The sequence below is a fragment of the Rhipicephalus sanguineus genome, chromosome 1 (genome assembly GCF_013339695.2).
Source record: "Rhipicephalus sanguineus isolate Rsan-2018 chromosome 1, BIME_Rsan_1.4, whole genome shotgun sequence".
NCBI lineage: Eukaryota > Metazoa > Arthropoda > Arachnida > Ixodida > Ixodidae > Rhipicephalus > Rhipicephalus sanguineus.
In genome coordinates, this window is record NC_051176.1 from 305,510,998 (window position 1) to 305,530,354 (window position 19,357).

General features: G+C 45.5%; 1 long non-coding RNA gene across 5 annotated transcripts; it reads left to right on the top strand.

The window, feature by feature from the left end:
* The first annotated feature begins 2,464 nt into the window (after window positions 1–2,464).
* LOC119379403 (uncharacterized) lies at window positions 2,465–9,985 on the top strand. Of its 5 annotated transcripts, none has more exons than XR_005181160.2 (5): window positions 2,465–2,615; window positions 6,178–6,341; window positions 7,881–7,997; window positions 8,922–9,010; window positions 9,841–9,985. It is a non-coding gene; the product is annotated as an uncharacterized LOC119379403 (long non-coding RNA). The 5 variants fall into 5 exon arrangements; XR_005181159.2 differs by having other exon boundaries at window positions 2,466–2,615; window positions 8,932–9,010; XR_007414863.1 differs by lacking the exon at window positions 2,465–2,615 and adding an exon at window positions 5,102–5,230 and having other exon boundaries at window positions 8,932–9,010.
* The last annotated feature ends 9,372 nt before the right edge of the window (window positions 9,986–19,357 follow it).

Consider the following 19,357-nt stretch of genomic DNA (forward strand, 5'->3'; position numbering starts at 1 on the left):
ATTACTCTGTTTGAAAAGGTGTTTTGTTTTGACGAGTTTCATTAAAATAATGCTAAAATTGAACTATTCCTTGTTTGCAGTCGCTGTGCACAACGGCAAGTATTATTGGACTTCCTTATAATGAATACTTCACTATTTCCAACAGTAGTCGCGCAGAAGTAGAGAATAGGTGAATTGAGTAACTTAAAATAGTTCTGGAGTCGCTTGACGCTTCGGTGTGTGTAATTTGACCCCCGTGGGAGTGTTACCGGCAAGAGTCGTCCGACTCCCTCATAATTGATCACGTGATCCTTTGGATAAGAGTCCTTCCACTCTTCCTAGAGGGTCAGGGAACTCTCCTAGAGCGCGCCGACTCTGACCCACCAAGAGAGTCACCGTGACTCTTTAAAGTAAGTCGTATACATGGCAAGTCAGAACTCTCCGAAGAGTCACCTAACTCCTTTTTTTCTTATAGTGCAGAGTTGGTGGGCACGTTTCAGGTTCTCTTGTTAACCATCTGTACAGGATGCCTGGGCGGTGATGGAGCGTGTGCCAGTTGATAATAATTTTCTGTCGACACTATACCTCAACCATAAGAGCTCTGCTGTTAAAAAAAAACATCCTGCTGTATACAAGCATAACGCTGCGGCGATGACATTTGGTGCAGGCATATACATAAATCCCAGGGGACAACATGCAAACATGTGGTCTGTGAGAACTAGAAGTGTCATGGACAGAGCGCTCTCACGTTGTAGTATACATCACTTGAGAGTCATCACTTGACATTAAACGACCGTATACATGCGAGTTTCAAGATGACAGCTCGCACTCAGGTTCGCGAGTGAGAACGCTTGGAATGGAGTGGAATAATTTTATTTAGGTCCATCGGGGCGTGAACTAGCACGTAGCGGGCCGCTCTCACGTCGGGACAGACAGGCCTAGCCTCTCCGCCAGGTCGCTGGGCCATTGGACTACCCATAGTTGTGCTTCCAAATACGAACTGCGTAGGAAGGCCACAAATTACTCACAGAGTCCGTGCACTGACTCGACCAAGAGATGTACAGTGCCGTCCACTGCTATTCGCCGCGAGACAGGGCTACAGGTGGCAGCACCGTCGCCGCGCAAGTGTGGATAGGCGGTTGCCGGCGCGTACACAAACGCACACAACAGCGCTTCGTTGTGAGCGATCTGACCCGATTTCCGGCAAACAAAATGCGTTGACTGCAGCTTTCTGGTAATATGTGCGTTCTTCATTCCCGAATTAATGCACGAAGCGCGCCGAACGTTACTATCACTTGTGAGAGAAGCGCATTCTGTCAACGAACGGGTTGCTCGCCTTCGGCAACAGTCGGCGTTTTCGCAATGGATAACGTTTTCTTGTTTTATTTGTACATGTTTAGCTTGTGTTCCACCTACTACGCACTGATGTAGCGCGACTGAATTAAGTATTTACTTCTTGTTCATCTGGATATCCCCAAGTTCAAATAGTAGTTTGTGCCCTGCGTGCTCAAATATTCATCCGCATTTCTTATTCAGTTCTCCATGAAATGTAGGACAGTTGATAGGTTTACTGAGGAAAGCTACGTGGCTGACAGCGCTTTAGCGCTACGGAGACGTTTAAGACGCACACGCTTGTTTTTATTCCAGTAACAGTACGCAAAGGTACAGCACGGAACTTTATCCGATTTCACGGGACCAAAGTACATTTTTTCATACGAATAATGTCCGCTGCCTTCCGTCAATCTATAACAACGCAACATAAACGCTCAAGATAATGTAAAGAAAAAAAGATGTGGCTTCGCGTGAAGTTACTGCGACATGAATCTAAAGTACGCCGTTTAGATTAATTTTGACCATCAGGACTCTTTAACGCGTACACGGGTGTTTTGTATAAATTTCGCCACAAGTTAAAATTGCGCAAGGCAACTCAGTTTTGTGGTTTCCATGTCATTACATTTTCTGTTCTTTCTAGGTGACAATTTAAGTACCCAAGTGTCAGACGTGACTTCACAGAAATATTTCTTTGTGGTGGGACCAGGACCGTACACAACTAAAGCTCGTCGCGTAACCTATAAACCACAGTGCCGAAGTTACACACCTAACCACAACGCGCAAGTGCATGAGGGCCTTTTTTTTTTACCACCGAGCTGCTAAAAGGCTATATTCACATGAGATTTAATACTTTCTATCGTTAGGACAACGCCAAGTGCACTTTGCAATGCGCTTACACTGTAAAAAGAGACCGTTATTTTTACGCGCAATATTGCGTAAAAAAGGCGGTGTCGCCATCGTAAACGTAAACTACGGTATTCTCACCGTATACCATGCCGCGCGCATGCGCATTGACTTTTAGGAGAGAAGAAAGGAAAGAGAAAAGAGGAGGAGCGGCGTCATGCGCTCGCCTTTCGTTCCCCGCCGCTCATGCACGCGCGTGGACGCTGCGACGACTGCTTGGCGCGCCGGCGCACCTTGCGTTACGGTACTCGCGAGAAACCGGGCATGCGCATAGCGGCGCAGATACGGCAAGGAACAGCCGGCTGGGCGCCCGATGCGTCACCAGTCTCGCCATTTTCGAAGGCTCTGCTATCGGCGCTGGTTTGGAATCCGTTGGGCCACGTATTGTACTCCCGCTGCAGGTACAGGCGCGTGCAAAAGTATACGGACCACGGGATCGTGTGGCAGAATGCATCGACGCGCCATCTACCGACGCTGCGCCTGCTGTCGAGAGCACCACTGAAGCAGCGGTGCGCATGCGCGTCCCTTCATTTCAGATGGCCTCTCATGTCGCTCTGTCTGACGTGGTTATGGCGCTCGTAGACAAAACGTCAACTGGGTGTCACTTTCGTTGCTCCATCTAATCTGCGCCGTTGTTTTACGAAGCGGCGGCGGCGGGGCCGGCTCAAGCGCCGTGCGCGCGTCGCTTTTTACACCGGTCAATCAGCCTAACTAAGCGTCGTAGTACCTAGTGAAGCCAAGCATACATGATGAAGTTTCTCAACCCAGCTCGTCTTTGCCGCTTTAAGCCATGTTAAGCCTAGATGTGCCTAGTTAAGCCAAAGTAAGTGTAGCCGAAACTGATTAAACCTAGTTGAGCATGGTATCTCGTAATAAAGCCAAGCATAAGTAAGTTCATTTAAGGAAATCCTAATTGAGTTTAGCCCAGCTTGCCATTTTCATGTTAGGCCAAGTTGACTTTACATGAGCGCAGTTGAGTCGAGGAAAGTATAGCCAAATCTAATTAAGCATAGTTTATCATGTTTCACCCGATATAGACAAGCATATTAAGCATAAACAAGGCAAGCCTACTTGTGACCAATTAAGCGAAGTCGAATTCCCCATCATCCCAATGAAGCCAAGCCCAGGAGGATTACCCCTGACCAAGCTGATGCTAATTAGAACCATTAAAGCCTAATTACCGTTAATTATGACACTAATTAGGCTTATATCAAACCAAGCACACCCTAGATACTCCAGTTTCACGTGACCTATTTCCTCAACGTTAATTAAACTAATTAACCTAATTAGGCCGGGTCAATACATGTAGAAATGAATCTGATCAGGCATACTTGAGCATGGCACTTCCAATATAAATCAGAGCGTAATTAGCTTTAATTAAGCAAATTAAATTAATCGTGTTATTTTCAAGCAATCGAAGCTGATTACCTGTGAGCCCCTAGGCCACGTGAAACTCGAGTACCTAGGGTGTGCTTGGTTTCATGTAAACCTAATCAGTACCACAATTAACGCTAATTAGGCTTTAATGATCCTAATTAGTCTCAGCTTTGTCAAGGGTAATCTCCTGAGTTTGGCTTCATTGGGCTGATGGGGAATTCGACTAGGCTTAATTGGTCACAAGTAGGCTTGCCTTGTTTATGCTTAATATGCTTGGCTACATCGGGTGAAACCATGATAAACTATGCTTAATTAGATTTGGCTATACTTTCCTCGACTCAACTGTGCTCATGTAAGGTCAACTTGGCCTAATATGAAAACGGCAAGCTAGGCTAAGCTTAATTAGGATTTGCTTAAATGAACTTACTTATGCTTGGCTTTATACGAGATACCGTGCTCAACTAGGTTTAATCAGTTTCGGCTACACTTACTTTGACTTAACTAGGCACATCTAGGCTTAACATGGCTTAAAGCGGCAAAGACGAGCTGGGTTGAGAAACTTCATCATGTATGCTTGGCTTCACTAGGTACTACGACGCTTAGTTAGGCTGATTGACCGGTGTAAAAAGCGACGCGCGCACGGCGCTTGAGCCGGCCCCGCCGCCGCCGCTTCGTAAAACAACGGCGCAGATTAGATGGAGCAACGAAAGTGACACCCAGTTGACGTTTTGTCTACGAGCGCCATAACCACGTCAGACAGAGCGACATGAGAGGCCATCTGAAATGAAGGGACGCGCATGCGCACCGCTGCTTCAGTGGTGCTCTCGACAGCAGGCACAGCGTCGGTAGATGGCGCGTCGATGCATTCTGCCACGCGATCCCGTGGTCCGTATACTTTTGCACGCGCCTGTACGTCGCAATCTTTTCTCAAAACTTAATCGCGCAGTGATGCATGCGAATGATGTGTGTGCTCTGGAAGTATCAGAAAGCCATTTGACTTCACTGGCTGGATTTTGTGCACTTGCTCTCATGACTTTCTTGAATAGACGTCTTGCTTTGTGTTTGCACCGCATGCACTGCTGTATACTTCGCCTTGCATGGGTACGCGCCGACTTAGTGCGCGATTATTTTCCTTGTATGTGCCAGTGCAAGAAAGCATGAATATGAACCTTCGAGAGTTAAGGGGCTGATATACTCCAGCGTAACGTCGACGCGCGCGCACGCTCGGCACAGCGACGCTACGCTAACAAACGCGCAGCACTTTATAGGTTTATAGTCCGACGCGCGGCGCTACCGACGCGTCCGGCGTCCGTCAGCGCGCCCCGGCTGCAGCCGGCGCGAGATGCGACATGCTGCATTCCGCGCCGGTGACGTTACCCAGACTGCACTCCGTCTGCGTCTCTTCGTGAAGAAGGGACGCCGAGTGCACTCAAATGCGCATGCGTCAAGGCGGCGTACTGCGTCGCGGAAGTGGGAGTATAGAGTGCTCTGTTCTCGCGTCAACGTAACGTGACGAACCTGACGTCGCCAACTCCCGCAGCCGCGGGCTGACGCGAACGCACGTCGGAGTATAACAGAGCCTTTACAGTTATAAGGTGGCCACACACAGCACGCCGTCAATATTCGCTACATTCAACAGGTATGTAGTTATTGTGAACGGCGTGTTGCGTGCCAGCAATGTAAGGTGTTTTGAAGTTCCCACATATGCGCACTTTGGTAGGCTGCAGTTTCGTCGAGTTCACGCTCTTTCCATCACGAAAAGCAGAATGAAACGGTGATAGTTGCGGAAGCATTTTTTTTTCTTCGTTGAAGTGCTGTAATATTTGTTGCCTCATGCTGTATAGTTATGTTTAATAGCTTTTTCTGGAGCAGCAGCTGAAGGAGGTTTGAGTTTCCACGTGTGCGCGTTTTGCTGCGCTACGGCTTCGAGTTCTGAACTGTCTTGGTTCGCGTTGACTTTCCGAGGCTGCCGTGAAAGAGAGGTCAAATGGTATCTTTCGCTTAGTACATATTCTGTTAACTGCGACATTAGCGTCGTTTTTTTACATGTATTGCGCCTTGAATGTACGCTTTTTAATGTGACAGCTCGCAGGGCGATTTTTCCGAACTGCATGCCCGTATGCCTAACTGTTGGATGCTTGTCGATTGGATGAGATGTTGTTGAAGTCATGCAGAGCAAATAAAATGGTTGCAACTGTAAGCTGTGACTTGAATAATTCATTTATTTTGTACTTAACCTAGATTATCAAAATACATTTGTATTTCAGCACTGGATGGTTGTATAATTGCAAAATGTGAGCTCCTCTGTTAGCACACTAAGCAGAGGAATACACGTTGCGTTTCTTCAAAGTTCCAAAATGTGACGAAAATTCTTGAAATAAAAACTAATCATACTTGAAGCCACTTAGCATCATTTTGTTGCAGTTGCATCAGCACATGATACAGGAGCTGTGTCAGTACGCCCAATTCATTAGCACTAGTTTCATTTTTTTCTGACATTTAGTTGCACAATACATGCTGAAATGAAAACTGGAACTACTTGAACTATTAAGAATGCCATTTCATTGTCAGTGCTCTTAACCCTAGATGGTGACCTGTGGAACCCAGAGGAGTACCTTCTTGTTGATCGCCACGTGTTGGGAGCGGCTAGAGAACGTCACTACAGTATTCTGCATGTTATTCACCAGTTATTTTTCCTTTCACGTCTGTTATGCTGAAAGATTGTAGTCTACTTTGGAATTCGTTCAAAGGTGGGTATTTAAATCATTCAGGAGAGCGTTTTCATCTCCTTTTTTGTAGAAAAAAAGCTGCTAACATAAGCATTGTTTCTTTAATGTGGTGTCAAGAGATCTGCAAAGATGGTGTCTCGTCCTTGCTGTTGTATCTGCAAGCATCCTACAGATTTTCTCTTGAAAACACCTCCCAATAGTAGCCTGCTGTACCTATGGTGATGGAACTTTAACGCCGCTCTAAGAACACATAGTCATTGTCAGTGAAAATCACCTATGTCTCTTTCTGACTTTGACGACGTTTGTCTGAACGCAAAACACGTGTTTACTGTGAGAATTGTTCAACAACATTGTCCTGCTATTTGATTTAAACTCTCCGATTTGATTCAAACTCATTACTTATATGAGGGGATGGTTCCCGTGACTTTTGTTTTGAAATAAGTGGCAGTAAAAGCCTGGCAACCGTCTGTGATCCACATTCACAATTATTGCAGTCCACCTGTGAGATGGCCGGTAATAGTGACGTTTCGACTAAACGTTTGTCTTTTCTAGCTTACAAAAATTCAATTTTTAGTAACAGAACAATCTCAGGGCGCATTAATTTGCCATTGAACGCCAACTTTCTGCCCTGAGTGCCTTTTTTAAGCTCCCAGATATAATCAGTGTTCCATAGTTAAAGCACCCAACATCGGTACTTTCTCGTTCATCCTCGATGCTAATTCTCAGCGTGGGCTGAAACAAAAATGAGGTCTTTACAAAAGTCGCATAATCCACATACTCAGGGTTGTATTAGTGTATAAATATGTACTACGTGCCCTGAATGCTATCTCATAGGCTGTTGCAGTAAAGAGACGACTTTTTTTTTAAATATTAATGATTATGCCTTTATTGAGGGGTGTCGGAGGTTTAACGTCCAAATATGACGCCCTACCATCCTGTAGCACTTCTTCTGAAGGTCTTTTCATCCTCAAATTAAAGTTGGCAGATGGTGCGAGTGAGCGTGCGCGCAACTAGTCAGCGGCGTGGCAGGAGTATAATGCTGCCGCGGATGACGAAGAATTTATTGGTGCAAAGGCAACCTTGGCCAAAGAGGACCATGGCTCATGATATGTTTCTGAACTCAATGTGACATATAAGACCTATTTTCCAAGTGTTCCCAAATATACCGCAGATATGCCGAGCAGCAGGCCAGGGGAAGCTTGTACCCATTGCATCACTGGCGGACGCCCAGCCGCCCCGGGGATCGAACCTCGCACCATCCGCATGTGAGGCAGATGCTTAAATCACTAAGTCAGTGCTGCAGCATAAAATCAATACTAGTACAGTGAAACTTTGCTGCGGATTAGTGGTTAACATTTATGTTAGATTGGGTGATTTCTAAGAAGGAGAAATATCTGTATAAACAACATTTATGGATAGCCTTGAGACACCGAATTTCAACATTTAGGACCTGCATAACTTTTTAATATATTTTGGAAATTACTACAAATCTGGGTACAAGCTCATGAGCAGCTTCATTACTGCAATATTTAGCATTGTTTTTTTCCTGCTTTTGCACAGGGCACTTTTGGTATTAACCCAGACCATGGAAGCAAGGCTGAGAAAAAAAGCAAGGAAAGAGAACCCAAAAATATTCAGTTTGACGAAAAAATCATGGATTCTGAATGGAATGTTTACGTGAGTATTACAATTCCTGACTGCTCTTTTCTTGAGGTTGAAGTATTGAATACAACGGACCATAGCAGTTGTCCATCCTACTGCTACAGCAAATGAACTTCACATGTTCAAACTTCTGGCTAAAGTCTAGCTTTATAAGTGCACAAAAATAAAGCCAACAATCTAAACACAATTTTTGGGCAGCTTGGTTCGCTCTATGCCCGAGTAGCTTCCGCCGGAGATGCCACTTGTGCATTTTCAAGGAGTTCTGTATGGATGCACAATGTTGCAAATGCAACCTTGCCTAAAACTATTTTGCTCGTCAATGTTGCTATGAAGACACCTCCAGTCAAAGCGAGGAAAATGCTGGCTTAGAGGAACATAGAAACCGTGAGGGATAAACTAAGTAAGCCTGTGCCATTTTGTTCTCGGACATTCTCCTTATGGCTTTTATACTCAGATTACTGATGGGCGCATCGATTACTTTGTCATCTGGGTAGCTTCCCTAGCTTCATTAGTTTTTTACCTCTTATTGATAAATTTAATTTCACACAGTCTTGTTAGCATCAGTCCACCTACTTCCATTTCATTACACGCATCAGAAGTTGACAGTAGTTGATGCGGAGTGACCTGAGAGCAGCTGCGTTACCTGTTTAGGAGGTAAAATGCTTTGTGGTCCATGAAATGTAAATAGGGGGTCATCTTTTTGCAACTTGACTGCAGATGAAGCATATGTCAAATATCTATTCTGACTGTGCCCCAAGCTAAGTTCTCCTTGAAAAAGTGTCTAGTATAGAGCGACTACCTATACAATGGTATTCTTTGTGTGCTTACAGGAGGCATCAGAGAAATGGAATTGGAGAGTTTTTTAAGTAAAAATTTGTAGTGAATTATTTAGCGATTTGAAATTTTGTGATGATAACGTTTTATTTTTTTAATCACGAGACAACTTCAGAGGATGATGGTGAAACAAAAAAAGTGAAGCACTAGGGTGGACCTAACAAGGAGTTGGAAGAAAACCTAATGTTCAACTGGTAAGGAACAGAACATCAGTTAACCATAAGACGTGAAAGAATAGAACTGATAAATAAGTTCATTTGCTTGGCTATGGAGTTACCATTAACTCAACCAATAAGAGGGAAACAATTGAGAAGCTAAGAATCGCGTGAAATACACTTCGCTGGTACTCATAGTCGCGGCTTTCCAGTATCTGTCAGGACGAAAGCTTGCCACTACTCACCCATATAGGACAGGATAATAGATGAGGTTGAGATTAAATGAAAGATTAACATGAAAGGGCCGGGAGAGAACAGAATAAACTATGAAATAAATACTAGTAATGATGTTGTTGCTGAAACTAAATAGAATATATGAATGGGCAGTGCATCAAGTGTAAAAAAAGAAACAGGTCTTCACTTTGGATGAAGCTGTGGATTTGAAGCAATAGCAAGTGCTGTAGTGGTGACAAAAGGACATGGGAGGCTGAAATTAATAAATCTAGGGCGCTGAGGCTGGTGCAACTACTAGGTAAGGGTTAATAGAAGGAAAGTTCGAGATGCCTTGTTCAGAGTAGACATCTTTAAGCTGATGATAGAAGTAAAGCACGGACTGAGGTACTAAGACAACTGTCTCTTTATAACCGATTTCTTCTTTCATATAAAGGTGCCGTGAGAAGATCTATGTCTGAAATCACTCCACTATTTCAATGCTGCATTCTGCTGTGGCCGCTCATTATATGCTAACAGCCTGAATATACTCTAATTTAAACCTCCATAGCCTAAGAGTCACATCGTAGGTAGTGTTATATAGTCTCTCCACGAAGAGCAGTATATTGTATTGTCTTACGCTCTTTTCTTTTTTGCAGATTTTTCAACACCTAAAAAAGTACAAGATGGATCAAACTGTTACAGAGATTATGATAAAGTTATTTATTGTGCCTGGAATGGACATATGCCAAATGCAGAATCCAGGTGTGTGGAGAACTTTAATAAATAGCAGTATTGCCCATTTCCACTGCATTGTCTTCCTGCACAGCATAGTTACACTTCCCATATTACAGCAGTGTCCCAATCCAAGCATGCAGTTTTTAGGCTTAGTCAGAGTGCCATACGTGGCTGCATAGTAGAAAAACAGCATGCAGCGCTGCAACTGTGTTAATCAGGTCGAATGAATTTCACACCATGAAATAGCGTGGGCATTGAAGCTCGAGAATATCTTTTGTGTACATTACAAGTCACCTAAGTTGACAAATCTGCATGAGTTACGTTCCAGTAGTATGGGTAGACAGTTGCCTATACGCAAAAGGGATGTTAGTCTTCATTTTGCACTGAAAACCTAGAAAACCAGCAAAATGTCGTTGTGCTAATTTCACAGGGTACGTCATATATTACGGCCTAGAGGCTAGAAAGTCAGAAAATGTTGGTATGCATGTTTCACAGTGCACTCCATATTTTACAGTCTGCTACAACACGAGAAAATGTGCTGCTGGTGGTTTTACACAGCATTGTCTAACGATGTATTTACACACCACCGTGTTTTACACGCCACCGTGTAACGATGAATATACCGTGTAACCACCGTACATTTAACGGCTTAAACACTAGATAACACGAAATTGGTGCAACGTAGATTTTACGGGCTGTGGTTATTTTTACTGGAGAAAGTATTGTGGAGTGAAAAAAACAGTGGCCAGATTTTTTCTACACGATATCATTATATACACGGCATGCATGCCGTAAACTTGAATACGGGTCGCAGTTTTTTTACGGTAAAAGTCTGGCAGCATCAGCTGCCAGTGCTTTCACCGTAAAACTACGGTGAACTTTTACAGTGTAGCCCAGTAAACCACGAATGTCCATGGTACGTAGCGGTATAATCCAAACATCTAGGACGAAAGAAGATGTCTTATTTGCGTCTGAAAGATGTCCAATTTTCGCTTTGCGCAATGTGGACGTCTAAAATATATACAAAGGCTTATTGTAACGGACGTACAATGCATATGTACGCTGTGTGAACGATGGACGCATTTTGGACGTCAGTGACAGACGGTGCACATTTGTGCTTATTTTTCACAAAACGCCGACCTTCAAGGGATTAGAAATAATCAAAGAATGTTTCAACGACACTATATATAGATCGGCGCATCCACTGAAGTCTGGCATTGATTCCTCGCGTTAGCCCGCAGAAACGGATGCAACAAAAGAGAAAGAAAAAGAACGGAATAAATTGGGCGTTTGCTGATGAAAACATCGCTGTCGTCTGCTCCTCAACGCTGCCAAAGGCACGCGCTGCGTGTTCCCCCACCTCTAAGCGGCTCGCGGTTTTTTTCCCCCGTCCCTTTTTGGTTTTCCTTTCTGCGTGGCCTCCGACATTAACCGGCGGTGCACGCGCCTGCCAATCTCGGAGGCCATGCTCCTTGCACCGTGGTTTGCGGCTCTGCGCCGCAAGGCGCCGTGTCTGTCGGTACGGTATGAGTTGTGCACTGTACCATCGGTGCATTTATTTGTGTTTTTTGTGATGTTATCTGGCATCTACGGACGCCCGTTCTAACGGGAGAGTGATATTGTTGATCCCGGCCCACATCTTGAAGCCTACATTTTAAGTCTCAAAGGCTATGCTTACTTCCGTTTGCAACGCAAAATACGTCATGGCCGCCATGATTCGTACAAAAAAATTATTACTTTTGTGAAAACTTAGTACAGTTACTTTTAATTAAAATTAGCGGCAATATAAAGCATGAATTTGTACATACTATTTCACTAAGTTGTGACCATGGTTGTGACACGCGTCGACGTCGTCCCCATCACCGCCATCGCCATCACGTTTTCTTTCGCACATGTACGCACATGGCGCCACATGTTTGGACCAGTTGTGGTTTGGACTTGAGGTTTGGTCCTGCAGGGGCCAACGCTGCCAGCAGCGACGTTAGTCCGCCGCTTTTATCTGACGTATGTGTACTTACGTTGACCGCTGTTGGGTGTTGTGTGGTAGATGTTCTCTGGCTGTATCGCGTGCAACAAGAACGGTAGGAGAGTTCTTCAAGCTCTGGTCGCCTCGGCAGTGGGCCATTGGCCAGCAAAGGTACGTATACATACGTTCTCTTATGCTTCCCTTTAGTGAATAAGGCCGTTGTGTAATGCGTGAATGAAGGTTTTTGTTTCTTTTCGCAGTCGCGTTTTCCTAAACCCATAGTTCATACCGGTGGTCGTCTGGCGTGGACGTAGACCACTGTTGGGTGCTGTGTCGCGTACAACAAGAACCGTGGAAGAATTTCTGAACCCTGTCCGCCCCGGCAGTGGCCTTGGCCAGCAAAGGTACGTTCTCTTATGGTTTCCTGGCGCAGTGATTTATCCACGTCAAGAGTAATGGAAGTATGGTATGGTATGGTATGGAAAAACTTTATTTAGGTCCGTCGGGGCGTGAACTAGCACGTAGCGGGCCGCTCCCACGTCGGGACAGATAGGCCTAACCTGTCCGCCACGTCCGTGGGCCCGTTGGACTGCCCATAGCTGCGTCCTGAAATCCGTACTGCGTAGCGCAGCATCCCACTTTGACGATGTAAACGTTTTGAACCCGTAACGCAGGGCACCGCCAGAGCATATGATCTAAGCTGGCAAAGTCTGAGCAAAGCGCGCACGTGTTTGAGTCTGAATTTCTGGGTAAATTTTGTGCAAGAGTGCGGGACTGGGATATGCCCCGACCTGCAGGAGTCTGAGCGTCAATGCCTGAGGCCTGTTCAGTTTACTGTGCGGTGGCGGATACTTTCGCCTCCTCAGATAAAAGTCATGACGAATTTCGTTGCGCGTAGCTCCCTCAACTTTTACTTACATAGAGCAGGTTTAGCGATTTCCCCACTGTGCCTCTTCTGCAATCAGGAGGAAACAATCGATCATTTCTTTTTATCCTGTCGACGGTTCACGACATTGAGGAAAAAAATCATAGAACCACCTCTTCGAAAGTTGGGCCTGGAAGTATCGGAGTCGGTTATACTTTCTTTTGGGGCCACCACTCTGGGATACAGCCACAGGGATGTTTTCTTCGCCATTGAGGAATTCATTCGACAGCCTCAAAGAATATCTATCTAATTCTGCCTGAGTAAATATTTCATTACCAATAATTGAAACATCAATTCAGTATATTAGTTAATAATAGCTTCTACGAACGACACCCTGAAGATAATTTTAGCAAAATTCACCCTCTACTCGGCCAATCCCCTGCATTGGGTATGAGTCCAAGCCAGAGGACAACAACAACAACAACAACAACACAACACAACAACAACAAGAAGAAGGCCGTTGTGTAATGCGTGAATAAAGGTTTTTGTTTATTTTCGCAGTCGCGTTTTCCTAAACGCACAGGTCTGTATCGCCGTGCATGCCTCGGTAATATCGACATCATTACTTCTGCTTCGTTTCCTCGATGTAATGGTTTGTAGCTGCCAGAGTAGCCATGATAAGCTTAGTTTAGCGTGCCCTTTTGTAGTACTGTGCATTTGTTAGCGTTGTTTTCGTGGTATGTCGCAGCTGTCGTTCTGTTTTTATTTGTTTAGCTGTGTGCGCTTGCTTGTTGTCTCTTTCCCTAGCATGCCAAAGTTTAGTTGGGATAAGCGCCATGCTCAAATCAGCCAATGGCGGAACTGTGCACAACACGCTATGATTGTGGACTAACACATCATTTGTCGAGAGAATAGGGAGCAATGTTTAGGTGACTTGAGAATTTATTGTACAATCCAGGGCTCGTGCTGCGCTATAATATTTGGCTTGTGTTTTCTCGGGAGCCTCGACTACCTATGGCAGCGCTTTCTGACCCTGCTCAAAAAGTGTTGCGGGGCCCCTGTAAGGTAGTGATAACGGCTAGGTGAACTGATTAGCTCCTACATTGAGAATTAGAAAAGGGAAAAAGTACAGTTTGCCTTCATAGAATGGGGAAATTCTCTGCAGTTCATTGCAGTCAGTGATCCAGTTCCTTAATTCGCTCCTGAATACTGCTTGATCGCATGCTTATTCAAAGGCTGTTACCTAAACAATCTACACGGACCTCATCGAGGTTGTGTGCAAGCTAGTATTTGGAAATCTGGATATATATATATATATATTATATTATATATATATATATATATATATATATATATTGTCTCGCAGAGAAAACGAGCCCTAAAAGTAATCGTCTGTCCTAATATATATAATACAGCGTTTGTAGCCCTATTTAGTGCATAACACACCTTTCCTTTCATGTAAGCAGTTTTAATAAAAGCAGCGCTTCATTGTTTGCACCTGATTGGGAACCAATGCATCACACACAAGGCTTAGTCGTGTCCAGTATGAATGTTCTCAAGCTTGCAAGAAATGTTCTCCGTCACCATTTAATGATAATGACACCATACTTGACACCCTTGATGGAAGGCTGTTTGTAGCAGGTTTCAGCTTTGTACTTGACTCTTCACTGCAGTTCTAGCCCCGACTAATTTTATCCTGGAGAAACATATTACATGGGTAATAATTAACTTTCACCTCCTCCAGTTAATTACTTAGCTGTCATGTTTTTTTAAATAATTTAATCTACTTTTCTTGAAGCAGTGCGCCTTCATGTCACATTTTTGGGGAAAGACGACGTCTCTGCGTATCTTAATGCTTTTTCAATTTGCGATAGTTTTGGGTGCCCTCTCAAAGTCATAAAATTGGGGCTCCATTGATGTGTTTTGCAAGAGAGCCAGGCATAAAATAGAAAGAGCAATGCGACAAGTTTCTCTGATTCAAACAGTTTCATGAACTCTCGAGTCCTTTACTGTACCGGCTTTATTTTTTTTTACCTTCCTTTCTACTTGAATCCAGGCACACAGCGATCGGACTGAGCATATCAAGTAGCCCCTCCTGTGACCCACAAGACCACACTAATTCGGCCGAGGAGCCTGTCTGGACTTATGTTGGGACTGCTGGCAGACAGTTTGTTTTTTGTGGACTTATATTGGGACTGCTGTTGGACAGTTTCTGTTTTTTATGGACTTAGGCTGGGACTGCTGGCAGACAGTTTCGGTTTTAGTCTTCAACTGGTGCACAGTTCACTTTTATCGTACCGCCTGATTTTTTTTTTAGTGTATCTGCGTTCTCTAGACATTTAGCCTGTGTTCTTACACGTTGAGAGTACTCTTAAGGTTTACAGCATTGCTTTGCTCATATAAACTTTTGTGATACTGATTTGTTGCTTTCGACTCACTCATTCTCTTGTCATTTCGCCAGTATTGAAACACTCTTATGATTGTATGTGCAGTAATCTTTCAGGGCAATGCATTGTACTCATTGTGTGTAACAAAACATTGCAATAGCCTGAGAAGAGTATTGCACATTTGATTTGTTATCAAATGTGAAATCATGTGTATGTGCTATATACCTAAAAGGAACAATGTGAGGTATGCAGCGTGCTTTCCATAGAAGGCAGTACAATACAACTTCTCTTTTATGCCGAGACACCTACACCTACTTCCAAAATCATAAACACTAAAATTTACAAAATAGTGATTCGCAACAGTTACTTTCAGGTTACAACAGTACATATAGCGAGCACTCAAGCGAGCGAAAGGTATTGGCCTACAGTCTGTCGAGCGTTAGTTTTTGAGAGCCATAATTAGTGCACCTCACAAGCCGCGAGACGTCATGTGGATGCGAGTTTAAGAATGAACATCTTTTAATATGTACTGATGGGCTAGTTGGTGAGCCATGATTTTCGAATAGGCAGCGCACAAAAGGGCAACAAATACGCACACATAAGACTCAAACACAAGCGCTGTCAGCGCTTGTGTTTGCGTCTTTTATGTGTGCGTATTTGTTGCACTTTTGTGTGCTGCCTATTCGAAAAACATCTTTTAAATGTACAGAACATCCAGCCTTAATATCCATACAGCGTTCTGAGAGCGTGATCCGGGTGCATTTTAGATGATCTATAGTACATCCGTGAAATGTCATGTGGAGAATTGTAGATATCCAGAAGATGTATGAATATCCCGAGACTAGCATTCTATGGATATCTAATGGACATTCATGGTTTACTGGGCTAGGCCACAGAGCGGCACCTAGACTGATATGACTCTCGTGAACGGAGGATACGAAGACCACACACAGCACTATCGACAAGTGCACTCACTGATCTTATTACAGTACATATACAGCTGGTCAAGGCCAAATGCGTCTTTACATCGTGTTAGGCATCCGTATGAGCGGTTAAAGTAGCGCTAACGCAACGGAACAAACCGCCTTTGAGGACCTGCATGACGTACGCGCGTATGCAAACACAACGTGGCTAGCAGACGACGCATGGAGCAATCCACACTATACTCGCGGACAACTTTTCTTGGCAATAAAGGGAAGTCTAGAGAGCCGAACTACGGTGTACAGTTGATGATTATAGTCCCACAATTGCGTCCGTGTTTTCTGCGTGAAAATAAAAACAACACTGCTTTATTTTCTACGAGGCGCTGTTTGAAGAGAGGGTCAGCGCGCACCTAGGAGATATTTATTTGTATTGATTTATGCAGCGTCATTCGCGTTTTTGCACTTGTGAAAACGTCGCACCTTTACGTGCACCTCATAGTCAAAATGGCGCCTTCGTCTTCAGGTGAGCGCTCGTCACCCTCCAGCTTTCCCGACGACTCGCTGAGGGAGCTTCTGACGAATTTCACTAACAAATGGCTGTGAAGCCTGCGACGGCCGCTCGAATAATGAAATGGCCGTCACAGGAGGTACGGAAGGTTCACAAACCAAAACTAGATTCGAAACGCGCGCCGAACCGGACTATTTCGCGGAGCAGTACAGGTGCAGTAGCTCCGCCCCCGTAGCCTTCCCTTCATTGCCAAGAAAAATTGTCCGCGAGTATAGGCGCGGTTCAGCCAGAAGCCGCCAGGCGGTGACTCCGCTCGATCTCGCGGCCAATAGGGTGAGCGCGTTCGCGCTCCGCGGAGCGCCATTGCATCCGCCGCGGCCGCGCATCGAATTAGGCGGCGCAGGCGCACACAAGCACGCCGCTCTGCTGTACTCCATCTAAGCAAGGCCGGCGCCACAGCCATGGTGGCTACTACGTAGCAGCGCGCTCCAGCATTGTAGCAGACGACGCGAAGTATCTCTTGCGGGTCCCTGTGCGCATGCGCCGCTACGCTTCGATGCGCGGCCGTGCGGTTGCACTGGCGCTCGGTGGAGTGCGGGAACGCTGAGCCGTCTTCACCCTAATAGCGGATAGCACTGTACGTAAGCAATGACTTCAGTTTCCGAAAACTCCACTTGGCCAAATAGCCGGTCCTCAACAGGGCACATGTTTGGCTTTCAGAAACATAAGTAAATGTACACAAGTCTTCACACAAGAACTTGCCGTGCGGAACTTGTTCGTATGCGCTTGGCTGTGTCAAAAGCTTTCTTGTTTTATTGCGATAGCAATTATATGGACATTCTCGGCTGGCTTTTGCCTTCGGCGTCGCCGTCATGTCCCGTATATGTTATTTATGTAGAAAAGCCACAAAGAAAAATAATTAAGAAAAGTGCTTTCCGTCGCGCGAAATCGAATGGGCGACCTCTTGCTCCGCAGCGCGCGGCGTTACACGGCTAGGCCACGAGGAGTACGTCTTTCAACATGCTAACGGCGAGCTATTTATATACACCATTTACTTTAGCGTGCTTTCTGGTCACGAGCGAGTTGGCGCGAGGGGCGCGTTTTAAAGGACCCTGACACCAAAATTGACACGTCAATACGTTTGTGTTTGATTGTCTGTATGGGGGCACTTCTGACCAATTGTTAGTGCCGGACGTTAGCTTTAAGATATTTTAATTTGGTTTTAAAGTAAGCGTCAGTGCTCATCTGAGTTGGCAGCACTCGCGGCATCGCCGCTGGTATGACGCAGACCGAGGCCCGTGTGACGTTCCACGAGTCGGCGAGGACTATTGTTCGTCCCCTCTCGCTCTGTTGTCGGGCTGCTCTCAACGTAGTCACAAAGGATAAAAACCAGCGGAAAACACAGGACACAGCGAAGAGTTTAAATAAGCCTTTCAAGCGCGGTTTTCTGTTCAGTTGTAAGTGCCAGCCTGTCCCGTCAACTGTTTTCGCTGTGTCCTGTGTTTTCCGCTGGTTTTTATCCTTTGTGACTATGTACCAACTCGTCCAGTCCAACGCCTTGGCATCTCAACGTAGTTCTCGCTGCTTCGGCCAGGAATGCTTTTTTCTTTTTTGAGTAGCAGGCTAGAGCGCACTAGCTCAGGCGATCGCTCTGCCTTTCAATAATTTCTCTTTCTATCTTTTTCCTGAGTGGAGAGGACCAAAGCACCCGCATAGTTTCATTTTTACCGCGCACGTGCCCCCGGTTTGAAAAAAAATGCGCTTTCAACGACGCCAAAGCTTGAGTGAACGTGATCTCCCCCGCTGTGGGGCGCTAGTTTCTTATGGTATGAAGAGTTACTATATAAGCATTAGAGGTGTGCACGGGCTGGGTAGCCCGAAAGCCCGAGCCCGACCCGGCCGCGGGCCGGACTCGGGTGGGCCGACGTATTTTCACCTCGGGCCCGGGCCGGGCTACTTGGTGTTTATCGGGCCGGGCTCGGGCCGGCGCAAAGCCCGACTCTGGCCCGAAATATAGAGAGTGAGCGGGAATTGTTTTCCAGCACGCATACAGCGCCTTTTCCGCGATCTCCCTTTACCGCTTTTTCTTTCCATTCGCTACTTTAAACAAAAGGGGAACAGGTAAAGCACTGCCGCTGTGCACTCCGACAAACAGAGAAGTAACACCACCTGAGCTAGTGACAGCGCCACGTGACTGTTATAATAATAATACCTGGGGTTTTACGTCCCAAAACCACGATATGATTATGAGAGACGCCGTAGTGGAGGGCTCCGGAAATTTCGACCATCTGGTGTTCTTTAACGTGCACCTAAATCTAAGTACACGGGCCTCTACCATTTCGCCTCCATCGAAATGCGACCGCCGCGGCCGGGATCGAACCCGCGACCTTCGGGTCAGCAGCGAGCACCGTAACGCTATACCACCGCGGCGGACGCCACGTGACTGTTCGCGTTAGATTTAAGGACAAATCCCATATGAGTGAAAATGCACGCGACAGCGACCCGACGTAGATCGCCTTCATGCAAGCTGACGCTTGCATGGGCATACCCCATACACGTGACGGCTTTGGCGAGCGAACTCGATTGTTGCTGGCATGAGGCCGTCTACTTGTAATTTGTAATCTGTGTAATAGTCTAATAGAGACTGTTCGTCGTGTGTCGTTTGATCATATTTGATATGCTCAATAAAATGCCAAACTGCCGGAAAACGATGTTTCGTTTTCGCAGCGAACCTTCAAAAAGCCGGGCCGGGCCGGGCCGGGCCGGGGATTGTGTTTTCGTACGTCGGG